We start from the raw sequence: 12734 nt of genomic DNA, 5'->3' as shown, positions 1-12734 counted from the left end.
ATATTTAGGTGAGAAGTTAATTAGCCGAGTTTGGCACAGGCAGTTTTGGGTGTTTATGAGATATGTGAGTCGAGATATATGGTGAATTATTTAACAGAAGTTTTCTGTACATTGCTGAGAATAGCCAAGTTAGTTTCTGCTCATTTTTATTCATACCATTTTGCAAGCTTGTGTGAGTATCTTCAACAGCGCTCAGTAGCTTGGGTGTAAGAGCTAGTATGGCTGATGACTTGGTGATGATGGAGCATGCTGGGATAATGACACTGGTTCCAGCAATTCTAATTTTCAAGTGGGGAAGAAGAGCTTGTGCCACAGAAGTCAGCAACTGTGGTCCCAAGAATAACAGTCTCCAGAAGCATCCTTCAACTGTGCAATTAAAATTGAGGGTGGCCGATAAACAGGACCCAGAAGAGGAAAGCCCATGGAAGGAAAGAGACAGATCAGCAGAGTTGTATTGCTCTCACCAGGGCTTTTTCTCAAGGCAAAATTCCTGTTGTGACATAGACATCTTTATTCCATTTTTTTCTTTTTCTCACCTTTCCTTTCTTTTTTTTAGTCAGGCTTCTGAGAAGGAAAAAGCACTATATTTTAAGCTAGAAAAGACATGATACAGGAAATCCGGTGCTTACAGCCTTATTGGTAGGGATGATGCAGCAGGTCTTCTCAAATGATGCTCATGGAACACAGAAATGATTTTTGGGGGCAGATACCACCTCAGAGCCTGCCCTTGTAGCTATGCTGGAGCCACTCCAACACCCTCTGGACACCCAAGAAGATGGAGAATAGTCACCTGAAGATTCAATACAAGGAATAGGATGTCATATCAAGAAATGACAATTGCCAGCATTGCATTTCAACACCCAGGAAGCTAGAGAAGGAATACTAGAACAACTTTGTGGGGAAACCTAGTGTTTCCATAACATTGCTTGCCAAAATCATGAGCCAAGAACCACTGGAGAATGGCCCCCTCTTTACATCTACCTTCCAAATCTCATGTAAGTGCATTTATTTGGCAGAACCTAATATGCATTTAATGGCTAACACGGTGAAAACCCGTCTCTACTAAAAATACAAAAAAAAAAAAAAAAATTAGCCAGGCGTGGTGGCGGGCACCTGGAGTCCCACCTACTCGGGAGGTTGAGGCAGGAGAATGGCGTGAACACAGGAGGCGGAGCTTGCAGTGAGCCGAGATCACGCCACGGCACTCCAGCCTGGGCGACAGAGCGAGACTCAGTCTCAAAAAAAAAAAAAAAAAAAAGATACACACGATGGAGATAGGGATATTTAGGTGAGAAGTGCATTTAAAACCTAGATGAAAGGGGGTCTTGGAAATGTAATTTTTGCCTTTTCAATCAATCACTCAACGGAGAGGAGGGCAGAGTGGAGTTTAGTTGAGTCAATTCAGAGAACCCACATCCTGGGGATGCCAACAAAGAGGGAAATGTGTTTTTTTTTTTTATTTTTTCAGAAATGATGTGTACCCTCCTCCTCGCCCTATTCAGTGGATCTATGCCAAGAAATGATTAGGAAGTTACATTTCTGGCCCTCAGATGAGAAGTTACTAAGCCTTTAGTTTCTCTTACTTAAATTTTTATTTGAGGTTTCGCCTTTTCTCATACTTTCCTTGAGCCTTGTGTCACACCTGATGGACTTTTCCCAAGCCAGGATCACTTTCAAATCAGACATCCTATTGAGTGGCAGGTACTGTTCAAGGCACTAAACACACAAAAATGAAGAAAGGAATTGAAAAGCCTGGTCTTTAGGAACATTATATTATAATAGGAATGATAAACAACTAATAAAATGATTAAATAAACTACAAGCTATTTTAGGAGGTGGCGAGAGCTGTATTTAGTCCAAGGCTATTTGTCCCCCACTACTGAGGCAAGATCCTTCTGAGTAATTTTATTAATGCCCCATGTCTCATGACCAGTCTGGCTGGTGAGAGCAGACACTATGCACTGTTTCTCCAGGTCCTCTCAGTTATTTCCCCAGCCTTGGGTGGTCTCCTCACAAGCATGAGCCAAATGTACTCTGCTGAACACTTTGGGAAACTCTCCAGCGCCTGGGTCTCCCTTGACTCTCAACTTGGGAAGTCTGCTAGCTCTCCTTGGGTTCCTCCTTCCTTTTGTCTCACTTTCACAGGATAACTGTGTTGTATTTCATGATGTCCATTGTTTTGTAATGCACTATTTCATGTATTTTCTCTGCTTTGGGGGTTGTTTTAGGCAGGAGGGTAAATCTAGTCCCTTTTACTACATTATGGCTGAAAGCAAATGTTCCGATGACAGCCCCTATATGTCCCAGTTGGTATGTTTAATAATTTTATGAAATGGTAGGACAAGATACATGAATATTAAACTCTGACTCTATCACTAGAGAGCCACATTGATACTTAAATGTTGATGACTATAAATTTTATGAGGGATGGTGTGATGGTTAATTTTACTTATCAACATGACTAGGCTGTGGTACCCAGTTGTTTGGTCAAACATCAATCTAGACATTGCTGTGAAGGTGTTTTTAGATGTGATTAATATGCAGATCAATAGATTATCCTCCATAATATGAGTGGGCTTATCCCATCAGTTGAAGGCCTTAAGAAAAATGACTAAAGTTCCCTAAAAAGGAAAAAATTCTGCTTCCAGACTGTATTCAGCCTCAAGATCAATATCAACTCTTCCCTGGGTCACCAGCCTGCTGGCTTGCCCTGCAGATTGCAGACTTAGCAGCTCCAACAATCTTGTGTGTCAATTTGTTAAACTCTTTCAAGATATTAGATTATATATATAATCTTCAATTGGTTGTTTTTCTGAAGAATCCTGACTAACATAGATGTATATATGTCTGTCTTTTTTACAGCAAACCCAAGGGAACTGGAATAGCTCTTAAATAATTCAAAACCGTGCTATCTTGAGTTCTTTGCAGCACTTCTTTATTTAGAATACCAAGACATATATAATCCAATTTGTCTCTGGAAATAGTCTACTAATGACAGAATATATTGAATTGGTCAAAACTTAAGGAAATAAAAAGTTTGCTCCTCTGCTGGCTAGTGCTGACACACAAGGCCCAGAATAAGAATTTTAAGGTTGATTCTATTGTCTTTGGTATGTTCTATATCTGAAATGTCTATTACCTTAATCCCAGTGTCGTTCTCTCCCCGTGCACCATATCTCGCACACTATTACCCAAACTCATCCCTCACAGTATTAACAGCCACAGGGATTGTGGTGAATCAGAATAATCCCCAGGACTTCTCTGACAGAGATACTAAGGAAAACTGTCTTTTGCTTTGCAGCATGGCTAGAAGAATGTGTAACTAGGACTACTTGTGGCCATCTTCCTCATTTGCAGCAGGAGAGAATGAAAGCCACACAGGAAGAGTGAAAGAAAGAGCCAGATATTCTCTGCCAGGGAAGAATCTCAATTTCTAGCCTCAAGTCTTTGCTTTCTTTAGATTTTCTTTCTTGTGAACTGCTGCAATATCCTTCACAATAATGGGAGCCAATAAATTCATTTTTGCCTACTCTATTAGAATTGGGTTGGGGGTGACTGGAACTAATAGTGATTGCACATGTTTGCACCTTGTTGTTATTGGAGATTCCCATAACAAGAACTAGAGGTGTAGCAGCATCAGAGTGATTGGACTGTACCACTGCAGGGAGAACACATGTTCTAACATGGTGGAGAGATTTAATGTGTGATTCAAAATTATATTTTCTCTGTGAGTCAGTGGAGATCCAGAAGTTAATATTTTGATGAACAAAGTTATCTTACAAACTATCTTACTATTGATCATAAAAAATCCATTGGTTACCAAAAATTTCTTTAAGTTCCTTGCCTAATGCAATTAATTAATTGTTTTAATGCAAAAACACAGATAGAAAAACAACAATGAGATGCCACTGTATACTATTAGGATGGCTATAATTTAAAAAAATAATAATAAGTATTACTGATAATATGGAAAAATTGAAACCCTTAAGCTTTACTGGTAGGAATGTAAAATGGTGCATTCACTGTGGAAAACAGTTTGGTGGTTCCTCAAAATGTTAAACATAAACTTACCATATGACCCAGCAATTCCACTCTTACATACATACCACAAAGAAATGAAAGCAGAGACTTAAGCAGATACTTGTTCATTAATGTTCACAACAGCATTATTAATGATAGCCAAAAGTTACAAACAACCTGAGCACCCATCAATAGAGGAAGGGACAAACAAAATGTGGTCTATACATACAGTGGAATGTTATTCATCTATGAAAAGAAGTTAAGTTTTGATACACGTCACACATGAATAAACCCTGAAAATATGCTAAGTGAAATAAGCCAGATACAGAAAGGCAAATGTTATAAGATTCCACTTACATGAAATATCCAGAATAGACAAATTCATAAGGTAGATTAGAGGTTACTAGGGGCTGGGGGAAGTGGGAATGGAGAGTTACTGCTTAGTAGGTATAAAATTTCTGATGGGGGTGATGAAAAATTTTGAAAATAGATAATGGTGATGGTGGCATAACATTGTGAATATAATCAATGCCACTGACTTATATGCTTAAAAGTGGTAAAAATTGTAATTTTATGATATATATATCTCAAATATTTATCTTTTACCACAATAAAACAAATGATAAAGCACACACACATACACACACAACTAGAGAGACAGTACTATATGTGCGGCGACTAAGAACAAAAGACAATGGCTGCGGGTCAAACAATTTGAGGTTCAAGTAGGAATCTTTGGGAATGTTCTTGATTAGTTTGTATCCCCATTTCTTTATCTGCAAAACTAGGATAGGAAGTACAATAGCTAGTTCATGGTGTATTAGTTCATTCTCACATTGCTATAAAGAAACACCTGAGACTGGGTAATTTATAAAGAAAAGAAATTTAATTGACTCACAGTTCCACAGGCTGTACAAGAAGCATCACTGGGGAGGCCTCAGGAAACTTACAATCATGGCAGAAAGAGAAGGGGAAGCAGGCACATCCTGCATAGCTGGAGTATGAGAAAGAGCAAGAAGTGGGAGGTGATATACACTTTTAAAAAAGCAGATCTCATGAGAACTCACTCACTATCATGAGAACAGCAAGGGGGATGTCTGCCCCCATGATCCAATAACCTCCAACCAGGCTCCTCCTCGAAAATTGGGGATTACAATTTCACAAGAGATTTGGGTGGGGGCACAAATCCAAACGGTATCACGTGGGTTGGAGAAAAGATAACATTTATATAAAGTATTAATTTTGCATGGTAAACATGGTGGATAACTATTAAATATTAGCTGTTGTTACCATTATTATTGAGTTCACGCTCTACTTTAGTAATCTCCGCATTACCCTACAGTACTGAAAATTCTACTCATAATTTTTATATCATTATTTATTTAATTTGTATGAAATAATTATTTTAAAATTGTATTTTCAATCTGGAGCCTGTATATGTGGTTAAAAACTTGAATTTCAAAGCATAGGCTAAAAACCTTAGAAAATAAGGTAAGGGAAATTAAGAATAATATGAAAATCTTGAGAATTCTATGTGACATTGTGTTGCCTCTGGGATGCCAAGCCATGACAGTGCAAAAATGAATCCTGCCCATCCATAACCAATGATTGCATAGAAAGTTACAGTAGCAGCAGTTATCTTAAAATCCCAGTATGTACTGAGGTACTCTTTTAAAAGTTAGGACATGCCATTATTGTGCAGATAACAATTAGCCACAATCACCTATATATTCATGTATGTTATGCAGGAAATCCTGAGAGATGATTGCATAAAATTATCATTTAAACTTCAGAGGTAAATTACTGGACTATTCCGTTGTCTAAGAGCACTCAACTCTTGGCAGAACAATTTAGTTAAAAGTACAATTAAGCAAACAATAAACAATAGTTTGAAACTCACTTCAATTGTAAAGTGAAAATAATGGAAGTAGTAGGTTTGGAAAAATCCAGCTATTTTAGATCAGAAAATGACTTACTTATCTATGCAAATGGCTAAACAATATGTGAGATGATGGGGGTAGTTTATGCCAGTTCCTTATACAAACAACTGAACTATTTCATGCCACTATTGTTCATGTTCTTATTGTTTCTTAGTTTATTGTAGCAAACCGTATTTGTAAAAGCAAAAAGTAAATAAACTTTATCCTTAAGAAAGTTGGAGAGGGGGCCAGGCATGGTGGCTCACACCTGTAATCTCAGCACTTTGGGAGGCCGAGGCAGGTGGATCACTTGAGGTCAGGAGTTCGAGGCCAGCCTGGCCAACATGGTGAAACCCCATCTCTACTAAAAATAGAAAAATTAGCTGTACAGGGTGGTGGGCACCTGTAATCCCAGCTACTCGGGAGGCTGAGCCAGGGAGAATCGCTTGAACCCTGGAGGTGGAGGTTGCAGTGAGCCGAGATCGTGCCACTGCACTCCAGCCTGGGAAACACAGCGAGATTCCATCCAAAAAAAAAAAAAACGTTGGAGAGGGACAGCTCAATCTCGCCCATCATTAGGTCAAATTTCTTTGAAGACTTAAATTTTGCTCAACAATTTATTTGGATTTTCCTTCCACATTATTATGTCTCTGTGTTAATCTTTAAATAATATTCTAAATTATTAACAAGGAAAAACTCTTATCACAACGGTTAGAGCAAGATGGTCTTCCATTTTCTTACTGATTCTGAAAAATTGATATAAAATAAAGAAAGCAGACACTGCACACTCAGGTAGTATCTCTTCTCTATCTTGGTTTCACAATAGTTGCTGGGTTTGTTTTTTTTTTTAAGGGGATCTCAATGTGGCAAAAGTATTTTATGTTGTCAGGGTAATCACTCTAAAGAGACATGCAAATCATCTGGTAGCACTTTCAGACATATTAATTGTTTCTAGGGCTGCTGTAACAAATTACTTCAAACCTGGGGTCTTAAAACAAGAGAAACTTATTACCTCAGAGTTCTGGAGGCTAGAAGTCTGAAATCAAGTTGCCAGCAGAGCCACACTCCCACTAACGGCTCTAGGGGAGAACCTTTCCTTGCCTCTTCCAGTTTTTGGTGGCTCCCAGCATCCCTTGACTTGTGGCGGCATCACTCCAAGCTCTGCCTCCATTTTCACATGGCCTTCCATGTATCCCTGGGTGTCCTTCTGTCTCTTAGAAGTGAATTTAGGGCTGACCCTAGTACAGCATAAACTCATCTTGATGCTTACTTTACATCTACAAAGTCCCTATTTGCAAATGAAGTCACATTCTGACATTCCAAGTGGACGTAAATTTTGGGAGTCATTATGCAACCTAGTAAACTAATGAGGGGAATGGGCCTTGGCTTCAACAAATTTGAGTTCAAAAACCCAAGTCTTTCCCTTTCTAACTCTGTGACCTTAGCAAATCATACATCTCTGGACTTCAAAGTTTGTCCTCATAGATAAAATACAATGAGATTGTATTCAACACTGGAAATATTAACTATGCCCTGTTCAAGTATTTGGATGTGGTTTTTAAAATGTCTAATAACATACTTAAAGAGTGCGAGTAGGCCGGGCGCGGTGGCTCACGCCTGTAATCCCAGCACTTTGGGAGGCAGAGGCAGGCGGATCATGAGGTCAGGAGATCGAGACCATCCTGGCTAACACAGTGAAACCCTGCGTCTACTAAAAATACAAAAAATTAGCCGGGCGTGGTGGCGGGCGCCTCTAGTCCCAGCTACTCGGGAGGCTGAGGCAGGAGAATGGCATGAACCCGGGAGGCGGAGCTTGCAGTGAGCCGAGATCGCGCCACTGCACTCCAGCCTGGGCGACAGAGCGAGACTCCGTCTCAAAAAAAAAAAAAAAAAAAAAAGAGTGGGAGTAAATCAAGTAGTGGGAAAGGAATGACTCTTCATAGTTGATTCTTTATGAGATATTCTGAGCAGTTTAATGTTTAAAATTGTGACATTTTTTTCTAATATAGATAGGCTAAAAAGGATAGTGAACGTATTGCTGAAATACACCACTTGAAGGAGCCAACCGAAAAAAATAAAATATAATAATTAGTAGCATAATCCAGGTCATTAAAAACTGTTTCAAATTCATTTCTTATTTCAAATCCTGTTGTGAATATATCTCCTCTCAATAATAACCAGTATAAAATGGTAGTAGCTTATACTCACTGTTAGAAGCTGAATTTTGCCCCTGAAAAGTTTTTATGTTGAAGTCCTAACCCCTGATACCTCAGAATATGAGAGTATTTGGAAATAGAGCCTTTTAGAAAGTACTTAATTTTGGCCGGGCGCAGTGGCCCATGCCTGTAATCCCAGCACTTTGGGAGGCTGAGGCAGGTGGATCACCTGAGGTCAGGAGTTGGAGACCAGCCTGGCCAACATGGTGAAACCCTGTCTCTACTAAAAATACAAAAATTAGCTGGGCATGGTGGCAGACACCTGTAATCGCTGCTACTTGAGAGGCCGAGGCAGGAGAATTGCTTAAACCCGAAGGCAGAGGTTGCAGTGAGCCGACACCGCGCCATTGCACTCCAGCCTGGACGACAAGAACGAAACTCCGTCTCAAAAAAATAAAATAAAATAAAATTTAAAATAGAAAGTACTTAAGTTCAGATGAATATGTTAGGATGGGTGCTAATCCATTACGACTGGTGTGCTTACAAGAAGATCAAATTTGGACGCAGACATATACAGAGGAAAGACCATGCAAATACACAGGAAAAACACAGCTATCTACTTAGCAAGTTGAAAAGAAACCAACCCTTCCAACACTTTGATCTCAGACTTTTAGCCTTCAGAACTATGAGAAAATAAATTTCTGTTGGTTAAGCCACCTGGTCTGTGATGCTTTTTTTTTTTTTTTTTGGCAACCTTAGCAAATTCATACAGTCACCATTCATTTTTGCATACCACACTGAATCTAATCATATTTAGAGTTTTTTAAAATCAAGAAGCAGCACATCATTGTCTGCTAACTTCTCTATGTGAATACACTGTCTAGATTGGCATGTAAGCACAAACTGCACAGATGGCTGGTGCTTCACTAAGTCCAACTTGCTTCCCAGAATAAAGGGAAGTTTGCCTTACAGATAAATCTAGGACTTTGCCTATTAGGATCTAGAACACTGGCCTCTGCTTTAATTGTTTTTTTCTGTCTTTTTCACTAAAATTCAGAAAAATTCCTAGGTCTAATATCATGCAGGGTCACCCTATTACAATACTATGGGGTTTCAGAGAAAGGAGAGCTCACATTGGGTCAGGGGATGGGAAATGCTTCATTAGAGGGTGGCATTCAAACCATACTTCATCCCCCCTCCCCCGCCCCTTAGGGGAAAGTGAGAACGCAGTCTCTCACTATCACCAATTATGCAGTTGAGTTTCCCACATTTGGGGAAATCGCAGGGGTCAGCACATCCTGAGTTTAATGGATAAACCTCACCCTGGGAAAACCACCTTTGTGATCATGGTATCTCCTCTGCCAGCTAAGTATCAAACCATACATGAGTGGGATAGGCAGCAATTAACAGGCAGTATACTTTAACTGGAAATAAAAGATTAAGAAAATCAGTGAAGTCTGGAAAATTTGGTATTTAGAGAGAATGGTTTCATATCATTAAAGCATGTATATGTTTAGGGGGTGGTGCATAAAGGCTTTAAAAAGTATTCTAGAAACAAGTTATTGATTATTATCGTTAAGGTTAAAAAATTTGGATATTAGCCCAAAGGACAAGTGTATTTCAACTTACATGGGATAGCTGTTAAAAATAGCTTCCTGAGCCCCATTCACGAATAAATAAATAGGAATCTCTGCCAGCAGGCCTCCAATATGTGCATTATAGCTAGCTTCCCAGATGCTGCTTATTATCACACTAAAATTTGAGAACTACTGCAATAGATATTAAGAAACTATTAAATGGTCCTGCAAATTTTTGAGCAAAGAATAATCAAATTATATCTACACTTTAGGATGATTAATCTAATAATGATAGGTATTCAAGACAAGGTAGATATGGGTTTAGGAAGTTGATGCACCAGTCAAGGCAAGAGACAATGAAAGTTGAGATAAAAGTGGATATAAAGGGCTTTTTGTCTTACCGTGCAAAAAATATGACAAAGGTAGGAATGTAGAATTTTATAGCTCACATATAAGAGGATGAGATAAAGAAGTATCGAGGATGACTGTGAGTGTTAATATTGAGTGTCAACTTGATTGGATTGAAGGATGCAAAGTATTGTTCCTGGGTGTGTCTGTGAGGGTGTTGCCAAAGATTAACATTTGAGTCAGTGGACTGGCAGAGGCAGACCCACCCTCAATCTGAGTGGGCACCATCTAATCAGCAGCCAGCACAGCTAGAATAAAGCAGGCAGAAGAAGGTGGAAGGAGCTGACTAGCTGAGTCTTCTGGCCCTCACCTTTCTCCTGTGATGGATGCTTCCTACCTTCAAACATCAGACTCCAAGTTCTTCAGCTTGTGGACCACTGGACTTACATCAGTGGTTTGCCAGGGCTCTCTGGCCTTTGGCCACTGACTGAAGGCTGCACTGTTGGCTTCCCTACTTTTGAGGTTTTGGGACTCGGACTGGTTTCCTTGCTCCTCAGTTTGCAGACAGCCTATTGTGGAACTTTACCTTGTGAACATGTGAGTCAATACTCCTTAATAAATTCCCCTTCATATATACATCTATCCTATTAGTTCTGTCCCTCTAGAGAACTCTAACTAATACAAAGACTAAGTATTAAGTTGTGGTAGGGTTAATTAGAGATAGGGGCATCATAAGGAAAAGGCTGTTGAGCATTTAAGCGGGAGTACATGATGGATTCAGACTGAGACATGTTGAATTTTGCTATTCTGGTAGGACACCCAGAGCAAGACATTCAGCTGGCTGTCTAAAATATAAGCTGGTGTCTAAGAGTGATGTTTGAGCTGAAAATACTGATTCAGCATTTATCTGGAAGAGATGATGATTGAAGCAATCTGAATGGATAACACTTGGCTCTTATCTATCCAACATAGGCCATAGGAGAAAGTCACACAGAACCAGTGAATTTAATGACAAACTACAAGAATTTTAAATTGAAATTTTATTGTTATGATTTCTTACATTGTTAAGTTTATAATAGTTTACATTATGATCAGTACCTAAAATTATATTCTCTGGGCCTTAGGTTCATTTTTAAAACTAAAAACAAACAGCCCTTACAATGTAATTGTAATGAACACATAAGTATTTTTCTTGTAAAATCAAGTACAGTAACAGCTAAAGAATTGTGTCACCTGGGTCATCCTGGTCCTTACCGTTTCCAGTATCTTCTGTATTTACCTTGCAAATTCTCAGTTTTCTTCATATGGTGCCCATTGGTTGTAAACTTTCTGAATCTTTTCATTTTGACAACCTATCCTACCATGACTTGATTGTTTGGTTAGATTCAAGATTTGAAATCATTTTTATCTCAAGCTTGGAAAGAACTGTTATACTACCAGTATTGCTGAAGTGCTCCCAATGCCGATGCTTATTCCTTTGTAATGATCTTGTTTTGTCTCTGAAAGCTTCTAGGATTTCCTTTTTATCATTAGAGTTTGAATTGTTATCAAAATGATGCTAGATTTTATTTTTCTTCTTGGCTCTTAGGGGACCTTTTCAATCTAAAGAAATCTTTCTATCTTCAGTTCAAAAAAAAATTGTCTTCCATCATTTTCTCCTTTCCACTCCCTCAAGTGTGTCCTTATGTGATTTCTATGAATGCTGTACCTACTAAATCTACCATGTCCCTTAACTTTTCCATCGTTTCTCATCTATTTATTTTATTATTTATCTCTCTGTGACTTTATCTTTCAGATTGCCGATCTTTTTTTCAACTGTGTTCTTTCTAATATTTAGCATGTATACTGAATATTTAAATTTCCAAGAACTCTTTTGTATCTTCTAATTGCTTCTTTTTGTTTAGTAGTCATCTTTGTTTTATGGATCCAACTTCTTTAATACTCCTGAAGACACTAAGTAGAATTTTAATTTTTTTTAAATTCTCTTCTCTTACCTAAATTGTTTCTTTTTCATCCAGGTGTTGGTTGTTCTGTCTGTTCATCTTGATCTGTCTCTTCCATTCTATTCTTTTTCCTCCTGTGTGAGTTGCACCTGCAGTTTGGTTGTCCTGTTTCCCTAACAATCCTTTTGAAGAAGAGAGTAGGCTTCATAGAAAGGCATGACACTTGTCAACAGGCAGAGTTCCCTGTAAGATAGGTGGCCTAGGAACAGACCAACAGGCAGACAAGGCTACCATTTGACAAAATAAAGAGCGGTTTACTCTGAAGTCAAAGTGCTTTAGCATTTTGTACCCATGAGTGCAACACCCTATCCTTTTAATTTTCCTCTGTATTATTTTGAAGGACCCCAAGATCTATTCTACTTCTTTCTCAGGATCCACCCAAACCAGAAACCTGCCTCAGGACCCAATGAATTTCTTTCAAATTATGCTACTTAATCTATTACCTGAACCAGAAACCTCTGGGTTAGTGTTTTAAACATTTTCCATCTTCTTTTAGCTAGCAGTCATAATTATTAAAGTTAAATAATATTGTGATACTGTACCTTACATTCAGTATCAACAACAAAATTACCTTGCTTTCTTTTAAGAGACTTTTTTAGAGTAGTTTCAGATATACAAAAAAAATTGAGAGGAAAGTACACAGTTCTAGTATGCAACCTCTTTCTCTGAAACACACACAGTTCCCACTATTAGCATCTTGCATTAATGTGG

At 38.6% G+C, this 12734-nt stretch overlaps 1 long non-coding RNA gene and 1 other non-coding gene across 2 annotated transcripts in view; both read right to left on the bottom strand.

Annotated features, from left to right (window-relative positions):
• Window positions 1–229: 229 nt before the first annotated feature.
• Window positions 230–12734, bottom strand: part of LOC129533321 (uncharacterized) — a 35660-nt gene continuing 23155 nt past the window's right edge. Inside the window, exons 2-3 of the long non-coding RNA XR_008679466.2 lie at window positions 1643–1716; window positions 230–790 (exon numbers count right to left, since the gene is read on the bottom strand). This is a non-coding gene — a long non-coding RNA (uncharacterized lncRNA). The remainder of the gene's footprint in view (window positions 791–1642; window positions 1717–12734) is intronic.
• LOC115934471 (U1 spliceosomal RNA) lies at window positions 9305–9468 on the bottom strand. The gene has a single exon (XR_004070263.1). It is a non-coding gene; the product is annotated as a U1 spliceosomal RNA (small nuclear RNA).

This window comes from Gorilla gorilla, chromosome 3, assembly GCF_029281585.2.
Source record: "Gorilla gorilla gorilla isolate KB3781 chromosome 3, NHGRI_mGorGor1-v2.1_pri, whole genome shotgun sequence".
Classification (NCBI taxonomy): Eukaryota; Metazoa; Chordata; class Mammalia; order Primates; family Hominidae; genus Gorilla; species Gorilla gorilla.
This window is presented reverse-complemented; position numbering and strand designations above follow the sequence as displayed.